Consider the following 21,991-nt stretch of genomic DNA (forward strand, 5'->3'; position numbering starts at 1 on the left):
GTCTGTAGGAGGGAAGGGGTGTTGCACAAAAGGAGGAAAGAACATCTACATAGATGCTGACTGCTAGATTGATGTAAGACACTGTTTGCCTGCCAAAGTTTTTTTCTTCCTTTTTTTTTTTTTTTTTTTTTTTTCTTTCCTTTTCCCCTCCCTTAACAGCGTTCGGTCTCTGCCGCCGTTTTTAAGAGGCTTTTTAAAATTCTTGGAAAAATCTTTAGGAGAGCCTTAGGAATTTCAGCCTCACTTCTTTAACTCCTGTGTCATCTTTCAGCATGTGGATATCGGGATGAAAGCTTTGGTGAGATTTCTGTCCGGAGCTGAAACAGAAAGCAAAGTTATCAGAGCAGGCTGGTAAGTTATTCACGCTCAGCTTCAGCGGCAGCAGATAACAGCTGAAAGTAGTAAATAAGACTGACAGCTAAATCCACACTCCAGAGGCTTCAGTAGCTCTGTTTCTTTTGAAAAAAAAAAAGGTAGAAATGTCCCTTCTGCTGGCTCTGTGGACTCGGAAGTGTTTTGGATGCCAAGTCCGGCGGCTGTACGGACACTCTTGGATTTACACAGCTCACACGAGCTGGTGCTCACTCGTGAGGGATCATTTTTAATCTCTGTGTAAATCTGCCACAACACTGTGGTAAGCTGGAAGCTTTAAATGCATGTCATTTGGGTGCCAAGGATGATTTTTATTTTAATTTATTGTTTCAAATTTATGTAATTTCTTCACTTTTCTGCTTCCAAGCACGGAAGCGTCTCGGGGTTTCCCCAGCCTGACTGGGAGAAGAAAAGCCAATCTGGGGGCTCCCTAGCCCAGGTGCCGTCTCTCACCAGCCTGCTGAAGGTCAGCTCAGCTGTCCTGGCTGTCTCCAGGGAGACTCTGCTGCTGCTGAGCCGCAGGACTGGCCAGACAGAGGGGACAGCAAGGGAGAAGGGAAATTACATGCTTGGTTTTGCAGACAAAATGAACCTCCCGGCAGTGCCAGAGCCTCTCGGAGCAAAAGGTCCCAGTGCCTGGCTCTGCCTCGGCAGGGCTGGGACACACGGCGCGGATTAACCCCTGAGCTCTCAGACCCCTGCCTGCTCTGCAGCTGGGGGTGCCTGCAGCTGGAAATCCCGGGGTCTGCTCTGCCTTCAAACCAAGGAAAATCTGTTCCAGAGGGAGGAGGTGACTCCCCAGGCACAGCTCTTGAAGGATGGGTGTTTAAAAGCAGCCTGCTTCTCTGCCTCCTCTTTCTTCTCTTCTTTCTTTAGTGCGCTGGTAACGTCTTCTGAATTGTTTTTAAATTAATTCAAGGCTTTTTACATGGGGACAATATGCCAGGAAGAAGGAAAAAATTGAGCACACACCTGGATAGTATTAGACAGCCAATAAGGGGGGTTTTAAAATATATTTGGTTTTCAAAAGATGATTCAGTGACAGAGCTGAAAACAGTTTCAATAAAAGCCCAGATGTCTGCAGCTTGACATACCCAAGTTCTTATTCTTTCTAGGCATCAGATGTTCTTGATTTTTCACAAAGCCAATTTTATTTCCTTTTTATTTTATGATACACTTACACAACAGGACTGCACCAGTGAACAAGGAAAAAGTAAAGAGTGAGACTTCAATGAGGAACAAAGTGACAGACAAATCAAAAATCAAATTTTGCCAAATAGTGGAATGCAGTGGAATTTTAATATAAGATACAGTTGATTGTAGTTGTATCCTGTCCAATGGAACTTTTTATTTACTGCAAACACTATCTGAGACAAAGATCTCCAGTGATCAGCTTCCCTGGTCCTTCCTTCCCTGAGTGCCCAAGACCCAGGCAGGACATGCATCACACACCTCAGGGAAGTGAGACAGCAGAGCTCTGTGTTTGCAAGAGTTTCCATGCGTCCCAAATTGGCCTCTGAGGGATGGAGCTGCCCAGATAGCCACCCTTGCCCGCAGGAAACTCCCTCTTTACTCACCTCTTCCTACAATTAGGAACTGGATGACCAAGCCACCTCTGTATCAGTACTGATAAGGTGAGGAAGAACGCCTCCAAGGAAAACTTTCAGAAGGTAGGAAAGTAGGCTGGGGAAGTACTGCAAAATGCTCCCCTGATTTCTGCAGTCTCCTCTTGGCATCCCTGACTGGCCTGTGCCACAGACAGGACCCCAGGAAAGCCAGACCTTTATGTGAGGAACACAAACATTAAATGTACGTCAAGAGGAGAAGGTTGGGCACCACCTTGGTGTTGAACCCATTGGTCACCTCACTCTTGCATTTTCTGGGACTCTCCATTTGTCTTCTCATAAATGCTACCAACCTCTCCTGTTATAGTTTGGAACTTGGTGCCACAGTAAATCAATAAAATGGTCATTCAGACAGAAAAGGAAAAAAAAAATCTGAAATGAATTAAAGACAACCACAGGGAATGCCCACAAATAAAAGAGAAGAGACAGACTTTTGCTGTACATAGAAAAACCACCAAGTGAAGAAACAGAAAGGGATGGCAACAAAAGAACAAATATTCTGCCCAAATAGAGGGAATTGTGGACAAATTAAATTATACAATAGTGTGAGTGTAAAAAGGAAGAAGAGGAGAGAAAATGTGAGTAGAAAAAGCACACATCAGTTGGACTTCTTCAGAAATGTCCACCACAGCACAAATCTAACTGGTGCCCAGGGCACTTTGTCACTTTTCCAAAAACCAAGCTCCATCCCATGTAACTCAGGCTGATGGCAAAGACCCCAGTGCTTGGTAAAGCAAACAACGTACACTCAGACCCCAAAACCACCAGAAGCCCAAAAAAGGGGCAAAATCCAATGTCCTGCATATCATATAAGCTGGGGTTTGTGCAGACAGCTTTTCTGAGCATGGTTTTAGCTTTACCACCACACTTGAAGGTTGTGGTGGTATAAGTTGTTGGGTTTTTTGTGTTTGGATTGAAGGCACTTGAGACGGTAGTTTATGTCTGGACTCAAGTTTTAGTATTTGTTATTAAAAAATAGTTCTACTATTGTGAGTTTGGCAGCTTTTTATTAGAAGGCACAAAATGGCCAACAATCTCTTGTTCCAAGGTCTTTTAAGACTAAACTATCCAATTAAGAACTGACACCTGGATTATTTTCCCTTTTAACCCAATAACTGATCCCACAGAGCTGCAATGGGGACTTTTCTGCCCAGCTACAAAATGCCACCCAAACCCATGGAGAAGGAAGAAAAAGCATGAAGAAGAAACTCAGGACAACATCTTATGCCTTTTATCTTGTTTCCATCTACAACATACTAAAAATCCTGAAACCTAAATTTTCTCCAAGTGATACAGCTACACTACTTCACAAAGGTGAAGCTGGGATTTTTCTAGAAATGGAGATGATTGCCAAACTTAAGTCAGTGTTTAGGACAGGCAATTAAGAACAAATCTGTTGGAAACAAGAAAAAGGAGTTTTTTATCTGAGGGTAGTTTCTTCACATTAGACTTAGACCAGAGTATTCCCAACCTCTCTTTGATTTAGCTACACTAGAGACAGCTGAATGAAAAATCAAGCTCAGAGGAATGGGGTTTTCACTGCCAAGATCTCAGGGCTGACTCCTTTTTTGTGTGAAACAAATCCAATTGTGGAGGGCTGAAGCACAAATGTCCCTCAACACTTCATTCAGAAAACAAAAGTACTTGTTGAAGTGTAGGCTTTGTTCTGGGATCCCACCCATCAGATTGTGCAGAATCTCTGCTTTTTGAGCAAGAAGCAAATGTCAGTAACTTCAAATTTGGTCTTGGCTAACATGAAATCTCCAGGAATTTCCCTCTTAGGTGAAGGAACAGTCAAAGGCTAAGGGCAGAAGGAAGGAACATAAGTCCAACAGTCAAATGATTGGAAGAACCAGGGAAAGTTCAGCAAAATGCAATTACTCATCTTTTGAGAAGAATTATTTATGCTGTGACCCTGCCAGACGAGTGTTTTAGCAGGCAAGCAGCAGTTCTGTGAAAGCTTCTTTACCTCCAGTTTCAGAGATGACACAAATTCCCACTTCTGCCCATGGGCTTTCACCCCTCTGAGCCATCACCACTCACACCACAACAGAGGACAGCAAAGCCATGGAGCAGGGAGGAACCAGGGAATCCATGTATCCTGCCTAAAACATCTCAGAAATAGGGGGGATTTGAGCACTGATGGGTGGAATGAAAGCATACAGAAAGTTGTAGTTCACAGGTGGAGTCTCCTGTAAGAATAACACAAACTTCAACAGATTTGCACCAACACTCAGGAGCTGCTTCCTGGGCTCAAATCACTTTTTGGATAAAAGCAGAACCCCTCCGTACTGCTGATGTAAAAAGTACAGGGTGGAAATTGAGATAAGGTAAAGATGTGTGGAGATTTCTCTGCAGCAGCTGCCTGATCACAACCAACACCTGTCAGTGTGAGCAAACTGGGAGAGGCTTCAGACTGAATCCCTGATTTAACACTCCTAAAGCTGGGGAGACCAGGATATTTCACACACTTCCTCCTCTCCAGAGGATTCACTACCAGCCAGTCTCAGCACTCATGTGTGCTCCATCTGCCAGCTGATGAAAATTCTCTCCTGAGCTGCTCGGCTGGATTTGCTCCCTGAGTGATGATCCAATTTGGTTTTGATTTAGTCTCAACCCTGTCAGGGGTGTCTGAGACATGAGAGGGGAGGAAGAGAGGGAAAGAGTGCACAGGTGCCACTTGCAGGGGACAGCCAGGAGTGGGGGAAGCCTCATCCCTGGGGAGGCTTGGCCTGGCAATACTTCACATGGGGCAGTCAGTAGGAGACACTGTGGAGGGGCTTCTCCAACCAGGTCATGAAAAGGTCTTTGGTGGCACCAAAGGATGGGTCTTTGGTTCCATCAATGGGTGGCAAAGAAAGGTTGGACTGGGCCAATGGTCTCTGCTGTCCCTGGGGCTTGCTGCTGTTTTTTGGCCAATTTTCTCCCTCCTTTGCCCTGCCCTCCTGGCTCTCCTAACCTGGCTGACGCTCCTCACCCTCGTGCCTGTCCTACCTCCCTGTATCACTGACAAATTCCCTGCTGTAGCACCGTGGGGTTTAGATGGTGGTTGCTGCTCCCTATATCTTATTTCCCAATGAGCATTTCCTGGGTAAGCATTCAGGAAAAGCAGTCAAGTCCATACACACCACACTCAGCATGGCAAGCTCAGTGAGGAGTGGCAGAAGGGCATTTTATATCAGTTCCTGGCACTATAGGACATGAAAGAACACAAGTGCACGCTGCTGCTCTCAAGGGGAAGAAAAAAGGGAAGTTTATTTTCTGATTTTAACACTTATAGTTTTCCAAAAGTGACAGTGGATTGGAGGGTGACAGTGCCACCTCTCCAATGACACTGGGCAAACCAACAGTCCACCAAATTTCTCTTCTTCCATAAAAGAATGCAAAACAATTGGTTATTGACAGAAAGTGTGTGAGAAAGTTCGTTACAAGAATGTAAACATCAGAAAGCTTAAAAAATCTTAAAAAATCAGGGTGACAAGTTCCAGCAAGGTTTATTTCAGCATGCCGAAGGCGAACAAGGGACAAAAGACAAAGACCAAGTGCTGTGCACAAGCTTATGGTAGGGCACAGGCGTGGTACAAAGGGCAGGGCAAAGGGCAGCAATCTGTATGGGGGGATGAGGGATGAATAATTGGGGTGGGCAGGATCAACTGGCCAAAGGGCAAAGTAATCTAATGTAGATTGGCAATAGTGCTGCAGAGCACCATGAGGAAGTCCTTTCTGTCTGCCCAGGTGGGGAAAGACTCTATGGCAAGTCTCTCCAAGGCAAGGCATTGGGGATTTCCCTCAGGGGGGAAGATTCAGAGGATTCCACACCCTGCCACTTTGCCTCTGCATCCTTACCTGGCCTGCATTCAACCCTCCCTCCCCAACCCAGACTGTTGGGATCTTTAGCTTGTCAGAGTGACCCTGAGATGTGGCAGAAAGTCTCTTTTCCCAGCCCAGCACTTGAAGAAGGAGTCAGAGCTCTTCATTTCTCGCTCTCGAGGTTGTTTATTGTATCTTATCTACAAAATTCTTTCTCCTGTCCTGCCAGGGTCAGCTCAGCAAGACAGTCCAAGGCACTCTGCCTGCTCCCAGGGCAGTGTTATGTCTTTATACTAAAAGCTACCTGTACAATGTTTGCAATTACTTTCCAATACCTGTCACCTATATTAGACAGTGAGCTTCTACTCTAAACCAATCTAAAAGTGCCAACATCACAGCAGAAGATGGAGGCCAAGAAGAAGAAAGAGAAAGGCTGGACACACCCAGTTCCCTCCATCTTGCCCTCCTGAATCCTCATTCTAAAAACCCCAAAATCTACTTTTTCACCTTGTGATAAATCCATTATCATTATACTCAATTTGTCATGGCTTGCAGATCTTCATCTAAGGTTGGTGACTTGCTCCATGGGTCATAATCAAACCCACAGGGGCATCTTGGGCTCTGTGCCAGGGTCTCTGAGCCACCTGGCAGGGGTCCTGGCTGCTCAGGAGAGCCAGAGGGATGTCCTGGGTCTTGACACCAGCCCATCACTGCCATCCTCACCACGACTCTGTCCAGGGTCCTGCACCTCCTGTCCGAGCGCCAATGACGGCATGTGCGGCCATCACCGCGGGAGCCGCGCCCATGAGCACCACAGACATCTTTTCATGAAAAATCCTTTCCTTAGGAATTTTCCTCCTGAGAAGCTGAGAGGCCTCAAGAACAAAATGTAAATAATGATTATCTGCTGCTGTGGAATGCAACAGGTGCATCTGTGATTGTTCTCATAGAGTTGTTTCTAATTAATGGCCAATCACAGTCAGCTGGCTTGGACTCTCTGTCTGAGACAGAAGCTTTCATTATCATTCTTTGTTTTTCTATTCTTAGCTAGCCTTCTGATGAAACTTTTTCTTCTATTCTTTTAGTATAGTTTTAATGTAATATATATAATAAAATAATAAATCAAGCTTTCTAAAGCATGGAGTCAGATCCTCGTCTCTTACCTCATCCAAGAACCCCTGTGAACACGGTCACACATGAGGCCACACAGGCCACCTGGACACCCACAGCTCTTCCCTGATTAGCTGGTGGGAATGCCCTTTTTTCCTCTCTGTCTTCTCCCTCTCTCCTTGTGGGAACCCAACCAGCTGGGATGAACAGTGATTTAGACCCAGTTGCATATACAGGAGGAATCAACCTGAGACCATGGGAAGCGGGACAGTTAAAGGAAAATATCTGATCAGCGTCACCCTGTTCTTCCAAGTTCTTCTAAACCTTCTGATGTTTACATTTTTGTAATGGAGTTTCTCATGCACTTTTATGTAAATAATGATTGTTTTTCCATTCCTTTCTGGAGGAAGAGAAATTGGATGGATTGTTGATTTGACCAACAATTGGTAGCAATTTCATCCTCCAATCCAGGGTCACTTTTAGAATTCTATATATATTGAGGTCAAGAAATAAACTTCCTTCTTTTTTACCTCGCAAGTTTCAGTGCCCGTGTCATTCATTTCGTGTCCTATTGTGACAGGCCAGGTCATGGCGAGAAGAGTGTGGTCATAGGAGTTGTTATGTTAATGGAATTATTCTAGAATAGGTCGTGTTTCTGGTCCTTGTTCTCAGTTGGTTCATGACCTGTCATATATAAGGCCACGTTTTCAGTTCATGTTCATGATTGGACCCCTGCCCCCAGAATACCTCTATAAATTGTTACAATCACCACACTCCTCATCTTTGGATCTTGTCCCTCAGATGACGCAGTTTCTGCATTTGTTATTTGGCTATTAAAGTTCTTTATATTTTTGGGCAATTCCATCGTTCCCCTCCCTCTATTTTTGCCATGCCTCTCCCCAGCTGGACTGGTCTTGGAGTTGCAGAGAGCCAGACTGCAACATCTCCACTCCCCCATTCCTTTTCCATTTCCTTTCCTTATTCTCTGTCTCTTCTATCTCACTTTGGTTTGGGTGACTCCTTTTCTTTCTCATTTCCATTACCAATAAGCAGTTCTCAGATATAGCACTGACTTTCTTTCATCCCTGGCTTGATCTAATTTCATTCTCAACCATCCATTTTTAAGAGGACTCTCTCTGCAGTTCCCCACAATGGAACACCATACCCTGTGTGGAAAACTCAGAGCCAGCAATACCCCCATGGGGCTGCACACCGAAATCCCTTTCACTGAAATCCCTGGACCTGCATTCTCACAAACTCCTCTAGGAGGGATCAGCAGTTATTTACCCACCACACGAGTCACCTGCTCTTTTGGGAGGCAAGATGGGCTGTCACCCTCTAACAAGCAAAATCCAAATGCATAAAGTTCTCATGATGAATTTTTATTTAGGTACTTCATGATTCAGTGAAATCAAAGCGGGTTCTGAAGACTGATCACGTTTTTCCATTTCTTATCTATAAAAAGTGTCTGTACGTTCCTCCACGTTCATCTAGATAATACAATCATCTTTTGATGGATTTCTAAAAAACTTTTCATTACATATTGAGCCTTCTTGCTACAGCAATTCCCTGTTTCTGATCCTCATTTTCTTTCCTGTTTTGTTTTTTTATTTTTGCCCTCCAGACCATAATAAAACAATAGAAGAGAAAAGCTTATTAGTGAATATAAAATGGAACAAAATCTGTGTTTGTACAATTGAATTAAAAGAAATTCAGTATCAGTAGAGGCTGATACTTACATCACTGACCATTTAGCCCAGATTGATAGAAAAGATGATTTAAGATTTGTTTTCTCTTGAAGGAGAATTTTAAGGTATCTGAAGAGAAAATCACTCATGAATGTCCTCAGAGAGTTTCCTTCCAATTTCAAGTTGTTCTCTCCTCTGAGAACAGAAGACCCCACTGGAATTCCAAAAAACAGCTATAATGCAATGAGAAATTCATCAGCACAGCAGAGATTTTCATCACAAAAACAACAAAGCCACATGGGTGGCATTTTGTCCCCAGCTGTAGGTGTCTACCATAAAAACAGCTGCAGCTGCCCTGATGTCCTTTGCCTGCCCCTCAACAAATTCTCATTGTGAGCATTTTCAGAGCATGATCACAGCCCTTGATTTCAGACATTTACACTGCACTGCCTCCATTTAACCAACTTTTTAGGCTGCCTGGGCTGCCCAGCTCCAGAGTCAGCACTCACCCTTCTCTGGAAATCCTGATTCTCTGGCCATGAGAGCTGCACAGCTGCCAAACAGTGACAGCACAGCTATTACCCTTTTTCTGACACTTTTGGGACGTGAAATAATAAAGATTACTATCTTCCAACCCAGACACAAAAGGGAATTTCCCAAACAACTTCTAAACCAGCCTGAATCAGGAAGCAGAGTTCTTTATCCTCTTGATTTCCTTGTGCCACCAAGTTTGACAGCAGCATCTCTCCAGATGCAGCATTGTGGACCATGAAGTCTTCACCAGTGCCTGTTCTCTGACACACAGCATGAAAAGGAACAGAAAAGTTGTCTCTCATCAGAAATATCTTCTGTCAGAAAGCAAAATTCAGACAAATTCTTCCAAACTGGGCATTTTTTATCTCCAAGTTTATGCTGGAGAGAGAAGCCACACACTCTTCTGGTAGCAGCAGCAAACTTCCAGCGGCATAAATATATCAATAATTGCCCTTCTCTTATCAGTAATAGATATTAACCAAACAAACATCAATGCACTGAGGGAAAGCCATTTTTGTGAGAAAGGGAACACTTATCATAAAAGAGAAGAAAATCTTATGTCTTTCTCCAATCAAACCATCTCAAATATTTTTTATTTAAACCCAGCTCTCTTGTGAAATAATTTTTTTCTCAATTTCAGAAAATGCCACCACACTGAGGGCCGAACTCCAAACATTATTCATTTTTCTTAGTGTACATATTTAGCAACAATTGTCCTTTTGAATTTCCTGTGCCCAGTTCATCGCTGGGAGGTTGACCAAATTTTTTTTTTTCTTTTTTTTTTGCCCCGCACATTGTGTTACATAAAATAATAAGTCTGCCAGGAATACAAGGCATGACACACCAGTGACTGTGCTAATGAAAGCCTTGGTAGTTCATCACAAACACAGGAGGTGAATAAACCATTGTTATTGCTATAGGAATATTTTCAGTGTGGATCACAGTTTGCCTGGTTTTTTAAAGCACAGTCCAAGCTGCTGCTGCTGCTGCCTTAAGCTGAAAATCTCCATGAGAGCAGTGCTGATGATTTGGTTGTTTCCAGGGAGGGTTTTTATGTGATTTCCATGAGTTTTGTCACCAGATTTGATCACTGTGTGTGCTCTGTGCTTTGTTTCCCCGTGGCTCCACTGCTCAGGCTCACAGCTTGTCTCTGGCACAGTCCGAGGTGCTGATTCAACATCACAGACTTCTTCAGAATAATGAATTTCTTTTAACTGCCAAGTGTTATAGGGCGCTGGATGTTGAACTGATAGGGAAAATAAAAGGGAGACCTCGAGGTGAAACTTGTGACCTATTTCCCAGGCAGAAAAAAGCCTTGAGGTGAACTTTGTCAGGTTTATCACACAGCCACAGCCTGGGAAGTGTCAGCTGGAATTGTCAGATCTGTGAGATCACAGTGCAGCAGCAAAGGAATTCAGCATTTGGTACAGGCTGCAGAAATGAGGCAATCAAACAAAATAACCATAGGCACAGCACTTGTATCTCTTACAGAGAGCTGCGCCAGAAAATTGTAGTGAATGGATCATCCTTGGGAGCTCCTGAGTCTTCCCTGAATTTTCATTACACTTAATCCCCCTGACAGCAGCTCCTCTGGGCTGTCCCAAAGACCTTCCTCCAGGAGGGAGATTCCTGCACCCCTTTAGATGTTTGATTCCAGGGTTTACATCCAAATTTTTCAAATCTCCCTTGTAAAAAAAGCTAAACCACATGGGTATTGAAAAATTTGAAAGATTTTTAAAGGTTCTCCATCGTTTTTATTATAGACTGATCAATTCATTTTCTTGCAAACTTTCCTCTTTCAGTTCTCTTGTCTCCTGTTAATGTAGTTCTTTATCTGATGATTTATGATTATAAAACACTGAATTTTCTCTACAGAGAACCTCCTTTGTACTTCAGAACAGTTTTATAATCCTCAAGATTCATTTTAATTCTAACCTTGTGGTTCCAGAGTACAGCTGCCCCATTTAACTCATGGGGTTATAATGCTTGTGACTTTTACTCCTGCTCATTGCTCTATCACTCCAGGCATAAACCAATGGGAAATACCACAACAGAACAAGATCCCAGCAAAGCCTTTACCTCCATCGCTTCCTCAGTTTTGATCATGAATGATTGATAATTATCTCTTAGCTGCATTTTTCCAGCTTACTGCAAATTCCTACTCCTGGCTGCTTTCATTCCCCTTTGCTTACAGGAGCAGAAAACTCAAAGCTTGACCAAGACCAAGGGATAACCATTGAAAATCACTTAAAAAAATAGAAAGTCGTTCGAAATAGTGGCATTCACCCCATCTAACACAAGACTATTCCTATTCTGTTAATTTTACTTGTTTCCCTTGCAGTCAGTGGAAAGAAAGGCACTTTTGGCACGTGACTCTGTTTATAAATCCACTTTGGATGCTCAGAGACACCATCAACCACAATGACCAGATCTTTACCTCAAAGTGAACTCTGATGCACAAAACTACAGTGCTTGTTTGTGACATCAATTATCAGCAAGACCTACCCCATTTCTACAGGAACAAGTGGGGAATGGATTAATTATTCCTTCAGCTACAACTCAGAATGGATTATTTATTCCTTGCAGAAGTAATTCTAAATCAATCCTAATAAATTCACAAAAAAATGTGTACATTTATAGGAAGCACCATTTTCCTTCCTTGTAGAAAAGCATCAGTGTGCAGCACCATGGAGCATAGAATGTTTGCCCAAAAACAGAGATGCACAACTAAAAAAAAAAAAAAAGGAAGAAAAAAAGACAAAGAAAAAGAAGAAAAAATTATATTGGGTCCCAGCTTTCCATAACAGAAGCAAAGCTGAGATCCAGTAAGCTTTAAAACATTTGGTCTTTTCAAAGACATCTCTCAGTTTTGTGGTTGTGTGACTCCTTTCTCATCTGAGCAATAGCAAATGGTCCCTAATAAACTCCCTCCTATTTTTCCATCCCTTCCTGATGTCATAAGGAAATAAGACTCCAGTGTTAAGTGCTTATGGATCTGTGCTCTGTAAGGGTGAGGTAGCACCTCCCTGAGTGTGTTCACACTGATGCTGCAGCAGGGCACAAAACAGTGATGCTGCCATAAAATGAGATTGTGTAGAGATTTCTGGGGAGGTTTAAGACCTGTTTGTGCCATCCCTGAACTGCAGTCCCCATCCCATGGGTAAAATGGGGTCAGGGTCCATGTCCAGGGAAAACTCAAAAGTGCCCACAAGGCAGCAACTTAAAATAAACCCCTTGGCTGGGACAGAAATAGATTTTGGATGTGCACATGGTGTGGTGGTGTGTCTCAGCCAGCTGGGGAGGAACTTTTCTTTAACAAATGGGAAAAGCCAGTCAGAGAGGAGCCCACGATGGCCAATGTGGCACGGAGAGAGCTGGGTCACACCCTCAATTTGTGCATTCGTTCCCTTCAGCCACTGAAGGCTGGGATAATTACACCCCCCACCAGGGTTTGCAGAGCTCTCAGTAATTCCAGACTCAGTGTTTATATTCTGCTCTAGAAATGTGTGTGTGTGTGTTTTTACGTGACACAGTTTTCCAAGCTTTTTCTTCCAGTGGGGCTGTCAGGATATCCGTGAGTATTTCAAATGCTTTGCCCGTGTTCACTGCTGTTAACAGCACGTAAGGATTGCAGTGATCTGTCCAACTCCCAGAAAAAGAATTAAAAATAAAAAGAAAAATGCTGCGTTTTGCCATAAGATTGGTTTAAAAGAAAGAAGAGATTCTGAGAAACAAGGCTCACAAGGCAAAGCCTAAGGACAATCAAGTCAGCCTAGGCATAGGAATTTGAGCTCTGAATACCAGTGAAGAGGAAAAATGGCTTCAATTGCCTGCTTTTGAGAGACTTGCAGGAGTTTGTGGGCTTTAGAACTCATCCCTGCTCTGCATTCCGACTTTATCCCATGGATTACGTGGTAGGAGGACTTGTGTGTCTTCAGGAAGGGTGGGGAAAATGGAAGGCAGGATGGCACTCAATGGCAAAGACCTTCTAGACAAGGAAGAAACAGGAAAAAACAGTCAGTTGCCTGGTTTGACTCAAACGGCAGTCATTTCCCTCCCACAGCTCTCGCCCCAACCAGATTTCTCCCATCATGTGGGACAGTGCATCCACCAGCTCCAGGGCAAGGAGAAAAGGTCAAAAATTGTGTCAGCATTCATTTTCCCTCTCTGTGAGAGAGGAAGAGTTCACTCACCACGACAGCTGGATCCCAAAACCATGGAATTAGATGGTGGATGACTTTCTTCAATTTTAGTGGCCCTGCATCTCTTTTTTGCCTTTGGAGGGAAGGAGAGGAGTTGGGAATCTCCTCCCCAGACCGTCAGCTGGCCTGAAAGTGAGGGGAGAAGCCCTTTAGTGTGATGGCATCCAGCAGAACTCCTCAGGGGGGACTTCAGCTTCCAAGGGATCCCCAAGGTAAACCTTCAGATCTTTGCCTCCTAAACTGCTCCAGCTTGTGGACGAACGAAACATCTATGATGGAAAAAAGTACAATGAGCAGGGATTTTGGAATTGGCACTGGGAAAGGTGTGGGGCCTGCAAGGATGTGTCTCTGCTCAGCTGGAGAGCAACGGGGGCGCAAGAGTGTTCCATAAATTAAGTCTGTCCTAGCGATTAATTCATTTTTCCATAATGACTGGAGGTGGGAGGAAAAGAAGAGTGAGTCTGGATGACAAGAAAAATAACAGGATTTGGCAGGCTTGAGCAAGGACATAACTTGAACATTTATAGCATGAATGTAAAGAGCACCTATGGGGGCTTCAGCTGTCCTGGAATTCAGAGCCTCCCAAGCTTCTCAAGGCACATCTGGACTCCTAAAAATCGAGGACAGTTGCCACTGGCACAGAGAAGTGACATTTTAATTAGCAAAGCAGTTGCAGATCTGGATTAGGGTGTAATCCTGTTTCCTTTGATTATCCACCACCATTGATTCAGACTAATGGTGGAAAGCTAATAACTGAACAAATTGTTATTGCAAAGTTTGGCTCAGCTGTGTATGTTTCAGATGAGAATTATGCTTGGATTATGGTGGAAAGAAAAATGTCAGTTTATCTGAGAGAGGGAAGCTCAAGGGAAATAAAAAAGGAACAGCCGGACATTGTTCTCTGCACATGCAGGAGTTTTGGCTGACTTTGTTGCACAAATTGCCTGAGATTTGAACAATAACTGAGTTCAGCTGGGCTTCCTAAATAGCTGCTTTCAAAATGAGAGACTTGTCCTCTGGGAGTACCAAACCACCTTCCAGGCTGCAGTCCCTGTAATGCCACAGAGGTGAAAGACCAGCCATGGCTTGGGTCTCCATCACTCTGAAATCATGTAGAGGACATCAAATTGTTACAAATTTTGTCTTTCAAGGCCAAGGAATTGGAATGGCTGGAAACACCCAGCTGACAGAACTGGGACTGTGATTTAAGTTATTTCAAATAATAGTTTTACCAAACATAATTCCCAGTCTTTTTAACACTCTGTGCAATGTGAGTAATCTGAAATGGGACTGAAATGAGGAGTAAATATGCATGTTGAATAAAATTACACCAGCTAAATGCTGGTTTATTACAGATTTTCCAGTGGATTGGCAATTTGAAATATTTTGTTTACATTTGATATCTCCCACTCCTAAAAAGCAGCGATGTCAGGGATATATTGTGGTAAGGTGGGTGGTTAGAACATCTCTAGAATATCTCCTGCCATGTGGATATTCAATACCATGCAAGATTTGGATGGAAACTTCTGATGCCTCACCCTGCCCTAAAATATAGCTGAATTCAAATTCTTCAAGGTGTTAACGTGGCAGTGTTTGTTTTCATTTTCTATTTTAACCTGCTGGAAAGCCACATGTAAAGCAGGCTACAACATTTTCCAGCCTTCTCAAAGAGGTGGGGATGGCAGTTCCAGGTAGAGCCATTAAGGTGGTGAAGCAGCAGTTGTTTTGATGGGATGACGTTGTTCCTTGGCCTTTTGATGAGAAATTTAAGCCTCTCAGGCTCTGTAGTGAAAGATTTGCTTTCTTGCCCTGGATTGTGTTTGCAGTTCTCCGTTGAACTCTCTCCATTGTTTATATGCCTGGACACATCATTTAACAAGTTTTAAATGGAGCAGTTTATAGAGGCAAGGTCACTTCCCACCTTCTGTTGAATGTTCTCCATGTGCATCCAGAAGTTCCACTGGTTTTTATTTTGCAATAGTTGCCATTGAGAAAGTTATCAGTGCCTCATTTGCCTCTTGCCAGGTAAATTTATCTCCTCCCACACACAGAACTTGCAGTCTTTTCTCCCAGACATTTTAGCCTCAGTTTGACTTTATTAAAACAACTTTGATCTAACTGTGAATTATTAATCCTTCCTTTCCTATTGATTATTTACTAACTTTTCTTTCTTGTGATACCAGAAAACTGAAGTCAGAGTTTTCTCATGGGATGGTTCCTAACCATTAGACAGCACTGAAGCAGCATTAACTTTAGTTTTTCTTCTCTTCAGTGGTTTCCTGAAGCCCAGGAACTTGAAAGATCAAGTTCCTGAATTTGAAATGTCAAGTTCCTGAACTTGAAAGGTCTCCGGAACACTTGAGAACACAACAAATGTTTAAGATATGATAAAATAAGATCATTGGCTGACAGGACAAACCACTTCCAAAAGGGTCTCTTCTGCTGACCACACAATTATCTGTTCTTGATGAAGAGTCTTTCATTTTCTCCCCAGGAGAACAGACAACTTCACTGCTGTTGGCTCATTGAAAAATTCCATCCAGTCTTTCCAATTTTTAAAATATAATCCTTATTGTTTCAGTACAAGACTGACCTGGCTTTTTGGTTTATCCATTTCAGTTCTGGAGGCCTTGTCAATTCTGTCCAATATCTACTGAGATTAAACTAAACAATTTCTCAGTTCCCTGTGTCCATGTCTATAACTTGTTCTGTGGAAGGTTCCTGCAGATTGCTGTTTTATTTATTGCTTTGGATTTTGAAGGTGCACTTTGCTTTTCCAGCTCTGGGGTTCCCAATGTTTGTATGCTCCCTGTCTGCCCTTATCTCCTGACCCTTTTGCACTCAGGTGCAATATTCCCACAATGGAAAAACCAAAGGAATTCCACCTCAGCCCTTCATACCCTCTGCAAGGTGGCCAGCAGCTCATGGGCAGCTGGATTCCTTGGTTCCTGAAGGATTATCAACATTTTTAACTCACACAAGACTTTCCAAAGTTTTATTTATGAATCTTTATGCCAAAAGCTGTAGTTACAAACAAAAGTTAAATAAAAAGCAATGGTGAAATTTCCTCTGTGACTTGCTGCTCTGTGCCTGCATGGTCTGGAGAGTGGCTCAGGACTGCCTGAGGTCCAAGGCTCACGCCTCTGTCCTTCCACATGCTCAGCAAATCTCCAAAACTCTGTTTTCCAAAATTACTGTTTTCACTCACACTAAGGACAGGAATCAGAGCTCTTGAGGGGCTGGGGCTGAGGGTCTCACAGTGTAGCTGACGTTCACATTTTGGTCTTCTAAAGATTAATTTGCATTGACTTTTCCAGAATAAACACTTTGAGTGAGTTACTATAACCGTACAATCTGTGAAAGAGTACAATAAGCCCTAATGCAGAGTCCTAAATGATAAAGATACTTTGTAGGAATTTTGCCTGCACAGGGGTGGGTGGTGAATTGTCCAGTGAGCACATACACTGCCAGTAACCAAAAGCCTTGATATCTTTGGCAGGATCACATAAATAATGTTTCTCCTAGAATAACATGTTCCTGAACTCTTTCTCCAGTGTATTCCCTGCACATGTGCTTCCTATTAGTGGCAGACTGGGAAGTCTTACCCAAGAGCACTTGTATATCCAATTTTCAGAGGTGAAAAGGAGAAAACTGCGAGGTCTCTAACACCATCTTAAAGTCTGGCTTGAAAATTTTCTATCTGCCCCGTGTTTCTTTACACCTGTGCATATGTTAAAGGACATGAAGCCTGGGAAAGACTTGGGATGCTTCAGCACCATTTCCCATAATTGTGATTTCCGTGATAGTTCTGAAGGTTAGGGGTGAAGCAGAATATTAAACACTAAAATAAAATAAAATAAAATAAAATAAAATAAAATAAAATAAAATAAAATAAAATAAAATAAAATAAAATAAAATAAAATAAAATAAAATAAAATAAAATAAAATAAAATAAAATAAAAATCCCTCTGAGGGCTGAGGCTGAGAGAATTGGGGTTGTTCAGCCTAGAGAAGTGGAAGGATGATATTTTTTTGGCCTGAAGGTACTGAAAGATGGGAATGCACCCTGCCCCAGCACAGCATCCAAGACAGGTGATGCAAACCATTCCCTGGAAGTACCAACTTCTCCCTAAAGAGCTGCTCCTTCATCTTCATATGGCCAAAGCTGACATGCATCCTGAGCTTTACATCAGGCTCAGGGCACAATTTTCCAGTACTGTTTCTCTTCCTGGGAGAGGATGGAGTGTAACTCATCCATAAGGAATCACTTCAGCCTCACCTAAATCCCTTTGGAAGCCTCTTTGACACACACACACAGGCTCACGCCAGCACTTTCCACCTTGACAAACATGCAGGACTCACACAATCTCGCTCCAAGCTTGGGAACATAATGAATGGTGTGTCAGAAGGACTCACAGCATCCCTCACCTCGTGTTTCCCCTTCTACCTCTCAACTCTGCCTCCTTTTCCAGCTCCTTCCCCTGTGCAGGTGTCACACTATTACAGCGACCTGAGTGGGCGCGGCTGGTGATAGAGAGACGGTGAATCTTGTATCTTGATCAGAAGGCTTGATTTATTAAGATATGATATATAATACATTATGACTATACTAAATAGAACATAGAGAGAGGTTTGCAGAGCTGCTAGCTAAGCTAAGAATAGATAGAAAAGAATCCCAAACAAAGTTGTGTCCAGGGACTCAGTCCCCTCGCTTGCCCTGGTGATTGGCCCTTAATTATAAACATAGGAAATGAGCCAATCAAGGTGTCCCTGTTGCATTCCACAGCAGCTGATAATAATTGTTTACCTTCTCTTCGGGGGCCTCTGGCCTCCCGAAGACGCAGAAATCTGAAAGAAAGGATTTCTGTGGAGAAATGTCTGCGACATCACACAGACCTGTCCAGCCAGGGCTGTCACTCTGCTCAGTGCGGCTTCTTCTCTTCACCTCACTGGGAGGAACCAGAGATGAGATGCAAAATTCCACAGTTTTCAAGGTTTCTGTGTTACTGGGAAAGACTTTCATGTCCTGAGTGATCCCACCTTATTCCACGTAATATTTTATTTAATACTGCTTTTCCTGTCCATCCACTGAAGGGCAGATCTCATTTGGGCTCTTATCATCTCTTTTATCTCACATCTTAAGCTACGCAATGTTGCCTGTTACTTTGGTTACTTTGCCTTGGGAACATCCAAATCCAAAATCCTCCATGTGTCTTAACTGGGAGTTATTGATCTGTTGTCTTCCCCCTCTGATACTTCACCTCATTCCTTTCCTATCATACAAAAAACCCTGCTTCTTTTCAGTCTCAGGGACTTGCTTTTCTTCTTTCTTTTTTTCTTCCTTCTTTTCAATCAGTATTTGCAAGCTGATAGAGAACTCTAAGCAGGCAGTGAGGACAAACTTCTTCATATTTTTCGACAAAAATGGACAATCATCCATTTTCTCATGGTCTCATCTTAGACTTTTTCTCAAGTTTTATACACCAATTGTTTTTTTTCCTTTGTTCTGAACAATTTTACTGTTCTACATTCTGCTTGTTCACAGAATGCCAGAGTGGTTGATGCTGGAAGGGACCTCTGGAGGGGATCTGGTCCATCCCTGCTCCACGAGGGATGGTGGCTCACATCTCTGTGACAATAACATCAACAGGACAAATCTCAGCATTTTCTTTGGCTACACATTTCAAATGGTCAGTAAATTCCAGAAGCCCAGGTAATTTGTTTTCTCACAGCCTCACTTCATGTAATGCATCCTCAGATTTCACGTGAGATAATACCGGGGGGTAAAACACGGCAGTATTATCACTGAAATATGGTATTCTCCATGGTATTTTTTTTTTTTTTTGAAGCATTATATTTTCCTGCTATTGGAAGTTCCTATAATCTTTCTTCCAGGACCAGCTAGGAAATTCTAAAATTTTCACATCTTAAACTAAGTAATCCATGAATTCTGCCAAAAGAAACAAACCTACATGCTGAAAAACTCATTACCTGTGTGAAAATGCAGGAACTTGTTAGGAACACCATGATTTATAGCTTTATTTCTTTTTTATTAATGATGATTTCTGGTGGCATTCAGCTCAAAAAATCAAAGTCTCAGTGTTCATATCTACATGTAAACGAAGTGCCTATGATCATTATATGTTGAGATCTGAGATTTAATTCATATACTTAAATATAGGTGTCAAGGCACCATATTTTTGTGTCAAAGGGAATTTATTTTATTTGGGATTCCGTTACCCATCTGATAATCTGTTGCTAGTCCATAAATTTGTAGATCCTGATAATGCCGACCTTTTCCATATGGGTTTACCCCAAATGGCACAAGACCCCATCTTCAGACAACTCAATCAAGGGGTAAAACTGCTGGAGCTTAGGGAGTTTTGAAGGACTGCTGTGAGGAAAATGAACGCATTTGATCACTTTTTTTATTCTCCACTGATTACATCCACAGACTGCAGTGGGAACTGGGACACAATTCCATGTAAACACCTCAATATCTACATGTCTTAATCTCTTAGGTGAAACCCATCACATGTTTCTAGACAACCTGGTTCCAATTTTGCTGTCTCAAACCCAATATATTCCTTGACAAGTCAGAGATTCACGTAACAGCTGTAAAAAAAACCACATGTAGAAATAAAATACCAAATATTTTGAGGGTTGTTGGTTGTAGTTATTTAAGCAGAAGGTTTGGAGATCTTCCAAGGAAAGTGAAATCAGTATAAATTAGGATTTGTTCAACAGCCAATTGCTGTGGACAGTTCCAATTATATACAAAACTGAAGAGTCATATGGAAAGGTCCAGTTTATTTCTCGTTCCAAGAAACGTCTCCAAAATAATTCCTGGATGCAAACACTGAAAATGGAAATACATTCAGTTCAAACCATTATGGGTTCTTTTAATTGAAGTGTTTATATATCGATTATTTTTCAGTTGTAACATTTATATATCAATTGTACATTTGCTTGTTTTTATATTCATTTTTATTAGAGTATTTTTATATTTCTCTCTCCAGCTTGAATTTAGATCTCTTCATTGTGGAGAGTTATTTACTACCCTTGGAAAACTGGTCTAGGATATGACAGGTTTCATGATTATAAAGCTGTTTATTGCATTAAGTTTAAATTACTCTTTTTTTTTCTTTCATGTTGTGTTATCCTCCTGGTGATGTTCAGAGAATCCTAGAATGGCTTGGGTTGGAAGGGACATTAAAGATCATCCTGTTCCAACTCCTTTGCATTAATAGCACCGGGTCTCTTATTCTCTGTTACAATCTCATGATTTTCAGATTATTCTTAAGACACTCCACTATTGCTTCATTAGATTATTTATAAAATTGTTTTCTTCATCAGTTTTAGCTTTTTCATAGCCTTTGCTGTTTCTCGGGATTCATTGCTGTCTCTATGTAGAAGTTTTACGTCAAGAATAACGTAGTTCACAACAATTTTTTTTCCAGCCATGACATGTCAGATTTAACTGTTAAACACTCAAAAACATCATTCTGTGGGTCATCTGCCTGTATTTTAAGATTATGGCATTTCCTGCACACTTAGCAACTTTGATAATTGGACAAACATGATAAGCCTCAGTGCCTAAGGTCTGCCTTGCATCATCTTTAAATCCAGCTCTCTTCTGTCAGGAGCTGCATCTATTCTGAAGAGAAATGAGGGGTTCTGCATAACCTTTTCCATCATGGATCCACAGTGCCATTTGGCAAAGCAATATGCCAGCTATTCATGAGAACAAAAACACAGTGAACTCAAAATATCCACTTTTTTTCCCCCCTCTTCTTACCACATGTTAAAATTAGAATAAAAATAATCGGCTAGATATAAACTTGGTGAACTTACAGTTTCCAGCTGCATTTTTCCTTCACCACCTGAAAATGTGATGTTTAACTGTCCTGGGGCTAGCTGTGACCCTTTTTACCCACATGTGAATAAGCAAAAATCCTGTGGAAACTGAGAATTTACAGAATGTGGGGATAAATAATTCAGGACCCTTCCATGATATTATTTGCCAGCACAGATCTTCCCAGGACAATAAATGGAAATGTTCCAGGAGAAGAAAACAATGGTGGTGCACTGTGAAGGAATAATGGAGGAAAAGCATTTTTGGTGGTGAAAAGGGCTGGGGCTGTGAGACTGCCTTTCTCATGGTACATTTGTGATGCTGTAACCAGCTCTCTAGAAATTAGAATAATGATGAATGGGGGCATTACACAGCGATTTATTCCAAGGAATTCAGCTTCACCCTGTCCATGTTGTGAAGATTATGGCCCTGGGCCTTTGATTCAAACCTAAAATTGCTCTCCAACGATGCTCCTTCCCAGGGCAGCAGTTCACAGACTGAAATTGCAGATTCATGGTGGGTTTTTCTGCCACTGACCACAACAGGCCATGGCCTGCAGCAAAACCTACATTCAGAGAGGTTAAATACCATATACAACTTCTTTAGAGCAACAACACACCATGAAAAATACACCATAGGCCTTCCTTGCTATGTGGCAAATCCACATCAGCACAGCAGATCTCTTCTGCAGGGGCTCAAGAAAACAAGCTTAAGAAGAAAACCTTTGCTTTTCAGGGGCCACACCATTTTTCTTCTTTAATTATTACTAGGAGTGGCACAGGGTGAAAAACTCTA

General features: G+C 42.2%; 1 long non-coding RNA gene across 4 annotated transcripts in view; it reads left to right on the forward strand.

The window, feature by feature from the left end:
* Positions 1-166: 166 nt before the first annotated feature.
* LOC134428337 (uncharacterized) overlaps positions 167-21,991 on the forward strand; it is a 31,794-nt gene continuing 9,969 nt past the window's right edge. For all 4 annotated transcript variants that reach the window (XR_010030389.1, XR_010030386.1, XR_010030373.1 and 1 more), the window contains exons 1-2: positions 167-351; positions 18,887-19,031. This is a non-coding gene — a long non-coding RNA (uncharacterized LOC134428337). The remainder of the gene's footprint in view (positions 352-18,886; positions 19,032-21,991) is intronic.

This window comes from Melospiza melodia, chromosome 1 (genome assembly GCF_035770615.1).
Source record: "Melospiza melodia melodia isolate bMelMel2 chromosome 1, bMelMel2.pri, whole genome shotgun sequence".
Taxonomy (NCBI): Eukaryota; Metazoa; Chordata; class Aves; order Passeriformes; family Passerellidae; genus Melospiza; species Melospiza melodia.